Genomic DNA, 7,804 nt, shown 5'->3' on the forward strand with positions numbered 1-7,804 from the left:
CCACCGGTTAAGCCTAAAACGAATGTTTCGATCAATAACGAGTCTAATATACGAATGTTTCGATCAATAACGAGTCTAATATGCAGATTTTAGCATGCAAAGATATATTTTAATTCATAGGAAAATCATTGAAATAAATTATAAAATTTTTACCAGAGTTGCATAAATGTCTTAGATTTCTTAAAATATTTTTTTTATATTTTTCCAGTGCACACAAAAATCAAAACAATTCCTCCAACACCGAAAGGTACGTGCAGCTATTTCAGTGCGCAACAAAAGGGTTTTATTTGTTTAAAAATCAATACCTAGCCAAACTAAACGATTCCAATGGGCTGGAACTCCTAACTCAAAATATGAAGTTCCAGAAGTGGAACAAACCAATTCCGGCTTTTGAAAAGACAGTTATGATGTCGGGAAGATGGACCAGAGTTTGACTCCCTGCATCAGCTTTGAGACACGTTTTTAGAAAATGATAAAAACCATTCAAATCTCGTCCAAAAATTATAAATTATACATTTCTGGAAACTAGACTGAAAGTAGAAAATCATGGAAATAAGAATAGATAAAAAACAATCAATTTTCATCGAGGTACAGACCAAACAATAAACCAGTATGAAACTGTCAGCAACTGTTATAATCAAAACTCACACCCTAACATGATTATGACATCTCTAGGGTTTAATAAAAGGTTTTAATGGTGAAAAAGACTTGCATTGATATAATACTAACCTTGAACTGGAGTTTTGGCTCTTGGAATTGGCTGGAAAAAGAAAAGAATGGCGGTGGTGTGGCTGCACTAATACACCAATCGGACCAAGAGAAGAATAGGAAAAAGAATAGGGTTTTTAATATAAAAATGTTACACCTTGGTCCTCCAACTTGTGAAACATGGTGTCTTGCACCAAAGGTTAAATAACATGACTTTCAGGAATGGCTAGGAAGTCCCTAAAGAATGCCAACAAGGTCCCGGTTAAAATACAAACTCTACGTGGCTTACTTTCTTCTTAACAAAAATTAACGAAATTTAACGGGCGTTACAGACACCATAACTCCCTAATGACGTAGCCAAATGGTTTTATTCAACTTCTGGAACTTAGAATTACGAGTCTAGAAGACAACTCAATCGGCCTTGCACAATTTGGATAAATGAGTTGAGAGAACCAAGAAACTACTTTTTGTTGCGCAATATTTTGAATTATCTATACCTACCTGTGATGATTGATTTATTGTGAATGGTTTACACCAAGGAAAAATATAGTAAAAATATATTGAGAAACCTAATCCATACATGCTTTTGTGGTAATTTTGGTGGGATTTATTTCTAAGGAATACTTAGTTAAATAAATTTGATTGTACATGTGAAATTCTATCCTGAAAACTACTTGATCTGATTTTGAAATGCTTAACAATTGCTTGACGTTTTTATCTTGTTGTGAATGTTAGAACAACTTAAAACTATCGACGTTAATATCAATCACCAACGAATTGCCAGGTAAAGTCTGTGTTTGTGTGTGAGGCCATACGTGGGTCTTAGAATAATGTGTTGTTGAACACACTCTCGTCACCTAAACACTTATAATAGGTAACAGTTAACGAGTCAAGTGCATTCATTTGGTTTGAGAAAAGTCTATTACACGCAACACCAGGTGAGTTTATTCGTTTTCCTATTTGTTTTGTGGATAGGAAACACAAAACCACTTTCGTATACTTGTTTTTTCTGGATTGAAAACACAAAACATTTTCCTTATTTATTTTCTTGATTGAAAACACAAAACTATTTTCACATACTTGTTTTCCGGATTGAAAACACAAAACATTTGCTTATACTTGTTTTCTGGATTGAAAACACAAAATTTCTTTCGTATACTTGTTTTCTGAATTGAAAACACAAAGCATTTTCCTTGCTTGTTTTCAGCGAGAATACACGGACATACTGGTTTTCTGGAGGAAACGCATCGACTTATTTTTGATTTACGTAGTTTCTTATATATCACAAGTGTATACTAGATGCCCTCATATTACTTAAAGTGCTTACATACCTTGAACCATTAGGATGGGATCTCGGGGAAATTTAAGTAGTACTACTGGGTTTGACAAACCCCACCTGCTATAACTCGACTGGAGGTCAGACGGGTGTAAATAGTCCTAACATACATGCACCAGTGTTTTGTGATAGACCTGGTAAGAAGGCATACAGACAGCCAACTTCGGTTCAAACGTCTAGTATCTTGTAAATGAGTTAGCAACCCTGGTATATTTGAAAAGTGCAAAATCCACATACACTACTTGTGCTACGTATACTATCTATACTATATATACTACTTTTTACCACAACTTATGAACTCACCAACCTCGTGTTAACTCTTGAGTATTTATACTTGCCCAAGTTGCTAGATGTGTGAAGGAGCAAGTTGCGTTACATATGTCTGGAGTCACACTTGTCGCATGAACTTCTATTTCAGATTGTTTTATATTTGATGGGTTGTGCATATTTGAACACATGGTTTATTGTTTTTAAACTGTTTACTTTAACGTTTCCGCAACACTTGTAAATTGTTTGGTTTGGTTTTTGCTTTCTCATGCTTGAATGAGACATAATTAATGTTTTGAATATTTTAAATTGGTTGTTTGGGATAAAAAATGAGCTAGATCCTTGTATGTCAAACGCCTCGAGGTAAAAGTTTGTTAGTCGAAATTTGAGGGTGTGACATCGTATGTGTTTCATACTTTCATACATATTATGGTAATTACAATTTACTCTAATTCTGAAACCATTATTCTAACATCATGAATATAATAATCTTTAACAGTTTCTGTTATAATATAACAATATACACAAGTGATCATTCTAGTGGACTAAACTAAAATAAGCATACATTGTAAGAAACTTTATAAAATATTTTATTAAACAAAGCCAAATGTTGGAAGTAAAACAAAGATCGAAGACCAAGCCTAGCTTTTCAAACCTTTAGTCCTTTTAATATAACCGTCCAAAATCTTTGAATATTAATAAACTAAACCTCATCTAACTACCTCATGATCAAAACCACCACAATAGCGGGAAGGTCAAACTTAGTGAATATTCCACGATTGATAAGAAATGTCAAAACAACCCAAATTCAGATTTGACCTAAAAGAAAAGTCAAAATTTACTAAAACTTTATAGTTGACCACACATTCAAATTTAACCAGAAGGTATTTGTTCTGAATAACTTCCATTTACCTAGAATACCTCTGCTATCATAATTCTTATTTAGATCTCCATCCCATGCCTTGCAATTGTCACATTTCTTATATTTCCGATATGTTATAAATAAAATAATATTAAAACCATAATAAACATCATTAAAATTTTGTTAAAACTTAAATATTATATTATAATATAAATGCAATAAAATGCTAATAAAATATAACAAAATAATAGATATTCCCAACAAATAGTTAGCTCTTATTATCCCGATAGTTAGTCTTTAAATTTTCGTATTTATTTTATTTATAGTTGAAAATGTTCAGTTGCTTCGGTTTCGTTATCGTGTTTTCGGCTTATATTTCAAGTTATTTGTCAATTTCAAGGTGAGTTTCTCATATGCCCTTTTTAACGCTTTTATTACTTTTGGGAGTAGCATATGTATTTTATTACAAATTCAAGTATTATGATTTCACTTACAAACTACAATTCACTATATAGACTTTTGTTACTTAATTACTTGCTTGAATTTACTTGCACTTGGTAGCCTCAATAAGTATGATCATACGCTTTCTTTTGCACTCAAGACCATTTTGTTATGAGTGAAAAAGGGCCTCCATATCCGAGTACGTTGGTTGTTGCCAACTGGAAAGGACCTTACTTGCGCCAATTATCCGAGTACGTTGGTTGATACCAACTGGAAAGTACCTTACTTGCTTGTTTATCACTTGTTCATGAATTGTACGGTTTTTATGTATTTATATCAAGCTGTGGGAACTCACCAACTATTTAATTAGTTGACATTATTTTATACATATGTTATAGGTGCTGTTAGTGAAGATGACACACGGAGAAGACACTAGACTTAGGTTATTTAAACAAATGGACAAAATGTTTAGTTGTATTTATATTTTCCTTGTATTTCTTGTTGCAAACTTGTGTACTTGACTTGTAAATTAATTAATGATAATATTGCCAATTATTAGTGTCACATACGTCACACTCGGGTGTTTCCGCTTTAGCCGGGGTGTTACAAATTGGTATCATAGCCGTGACTATAAGATAGGACACTAGACGTAGTGCCCTAGTTAGTTATAGCGTATTTGTTTACTTGTTTAGGTTGCATGATTAGAAATTATGTGAACCTTACATGATTGTTCTTTGGACATGTTATTACATATTACTATTGATTCGTTTACGCCTCATTTACACATGCACACATACAAGTCCAAGGCTTATGCCTAAAACGAAGATTTCAATCATTTTTCAATCCATTTTGTTTTGGTTTTCCGATATTTCTTCTTCTTAAAGACGGTTTTATGTGGCGGGTATTGTAAGGGCCTGTAAGGCCCCGAACCTCGGGAACCCCATAGTGGGTATTCATTCAAAACACTCGTAAAAATAATTAAACTTAAAAATAATTCATTTCATTAAATAACCATCTCATAGTATAATTCAGCGGAAAACATAACTAATAAAATAAGTTCCCAAAAATTCCGGGAATATTGCCCAAAACCAATTCAATTATGTTTATAAAACTTTTTAAATTAAAATGTTCAAAAATAAAATATTCCATCCACGTATGCCCTTCACCGTCCTAGTAACTTCGTGCACGTCCAAGCGATAAGGCATCCTCTTCCTCACCTGAAACTCACCCTAACATGCACACAAAGTCAGCTTGAGCTGAGTGAGTTCAAGTTTTAAATAAATAACATTAGTAAATAATAATCATGATAGTCATTCCAAAAGTTTTAAAGTAAAAAGAATACATCGGTTAAGCCATCATCATTGATAAATAATCATTCTCATACATATATATATATATATATACATACATATATTTATAAACATCCTTATAAGTACATCCCTATATATATATAAATATATATATAACATCCAAGTAATAAGGGTCGAGCAAACGTACAACCCAAACACGTAACATCTCATCAACGCATGCAAACACAAAGTAGGCATACGTAACATCAGTAGTCGATACGACTACAACATCGCCAAATATAGGCCATACAATAATATATATATATATATATATATATATATATATATATATATATATATATACATACTATAATATCCCAAGGCCAACTATATACTAGCAAGCCTATATAAAATAGTTTAAACATTTCATCAAGAAAAATCGTTTAAGTGTGCATGCTAGCCCGAAACTTAAAATGAGTTAGAAGGGGCATCATGAACTCACCTGACACAAGACGCGGATTCACCACGAGCTAGAGAATCCCTAAGTAATCCGAAAACTCAAACACCTGGTCGGTTTATATTCAATCAATACTAATGACATCAAGATGACTCGTTTATCCTACGAGACGTTCTAACATGGTTCGAGTTACCTAAACACTCGACCTCATCAAACTTAATCACAACAACCCCCAAGGTCTCACATTCACCAAAACGACCCTTAGGTACTCCCGGGAATAAAGAATTCCCGATTTGCCCCCCGGGAGCACTAGGTGATACTAACACGCGCGTTTAGGAGTCGTCTAGGCCGTTAACATCCAACTCAGCCCCGTGTGGACCCATTATGATAAAATCACAGCCAACAAGTCCACACAATGCCACACGAGTCAAATGGGTCGGTAACCCGCAAGTACAACGCACCAACAATTCAATTAACACAATTGCGCGTTGTACCGACCCGTTGGAGTAACCGACAACCTATTCAGCCCCATAACTTACAAAAATGAATTTTGAACAGCCCGTACATCAAACCGAGTGTCCCCCAAGCTGAATCGGTCGTTAATCACTTCAACTCTCGTGTTAAACGCATCAAACTACAATTCTAGTCAACCGAACACTAACAATCAAGCTACAACTAGTTGACCAATCTAACGAACACCAATGAACACGATACTTAAGTATGTTATACTAGACATACCTAGGAATATTTCGGTGCAAAAACCTCACTTCAAACAGCCTCGACAAGAACACAATTGAATATCCACCGGTTAAGCCTAAAACGAACCTATCGATCAATAACAAGTAAAACGTGCAGATTTTAGCATGCGAAGATGCATTTAATTACATAGGATAACCTTTGAAATAAATTATTAATTTTTTACCAGACTTTAAAAAATGTCTTATGTTTATAAAAATATTTTTATTATATTTTCTAGTGGACACAAAAAATTATAAAAATTCCTCCAACACAGCAAGATACGTGCAGCTATTTCAGTGCGCAACAAAATGGTTTTATTTTTATAAAATTCATTACCGAACCAAATTAAACGATTCCAATTGTTTTTGATTCTTAACTCAAAATATTAAGTTCCAGAAGTGAAACGAACTAATTTGGACTTGTTGAAAAAGAGTTATGATGACGGGAAGATAGACCAGAGTCTGTCATCCCGCATCAGCTTTGACACTCGATTTTATAAATTCATAAAAACCATTCAAATCTCGTCCAAAAATTACATATTATACCTCTCTGGAAACTAGACTCAAAGTAGAACATCATGGAATCAAGAGTCGATCAAAAACAATGGATTATCATTGCGTTACAGACCCTACAATAAACGTATACGAATCTGTCAGCAAACTGTTATCATCAAAACTCATCCCTAACGTGTTCAATAATGGGTTAAATGGTGAAAAAGACTTTTATGGACGTTAGAATAACCTTTAATTGATGTTTTACGCTCACGACTTGGCCAGAAAATGAAAAAAATCGCAGGGGGGTGGGGGCAGAGAAGCTGCCGATCGGACAGAATAGGGCTAGGGTTAGGTTTTTATTATTATTTTTTTTATGTTATAAACAAATATGTTACACACTAGCCCTTCTAGTTTAAGGGATATGGCAACTTGAGAGGAAATATTAGATGACTTAACGTACCGGGGAGATGGTAGGGTCAACGAGAGATGCTGGATAACTCCCGTGAAACATACATACTCTACATGCTGAAAATCCTTAAACCGAAAAATTAGCGAGCGTTACAGGCCCCGATCTTGTGAACCCTACTTTTGCTAAGGTTGGATTTACTCATTCACATAATTTGGAAATCAAAGTTAATTAAAAAAAATTCACAGAACATAAACATTAACCATTCATACAAACGTCAAGTACTAGTTTAACAAAATATCATAAGTCTCACATAGTAAACATAAATAACACGTGTTTCTTTCTCTTTACGATGCCAGTCTTCATCTTATTGCCACGTGTCTACATCAAGTGACCTGCCTCATCCTATTCACCTGCGTGCATACTAAAAGTCAGCTATGCTAAGTGAGTTCTAGTTAATCAATTAATCTTACATTACATTCACGTTCATACTTATACACGTCCGAAGATACGTATTTCGTACTTTACTTTCCGTTCCTCATTAATACATACTTTACATACATACATACGTATTTACATACCCTCTATCCTACTTATTCTATCTCAGATACTATTAGGGTCTGATCCCTCTATCTCAGATATTATTAGGGTCTGGTCCCTCCTATCTCAGATATTAATAGGGTCTGGTCCCTCCTACCCGGATTCCAGATATTATTATGGTCTGGTCCCTTCTATCTCAGATATGTTCCCTTTTTCTCGCTTAACCATACAACCTTAATGTCCCGTCAATCGTCCATACGTATATT

This window comes from Bidens hawaiensis, unplaced genomic scaffold (assembly GCF_021521415.1).
Source record: "Bidens hawaiensis isolate Kalapana, Puna unplaced genomic scaffold, B.hawaiensis_p1.1 tig00004151_1, whole genome shotgun sequence".
Taxonomy (NCBI): domain Eukaryota; kingdom Viridiplantae; phylum Streptophyta; class Magnoliopsida; order Asterales; family Asteraceae; genus Bidens; species Bidens hawaiensis.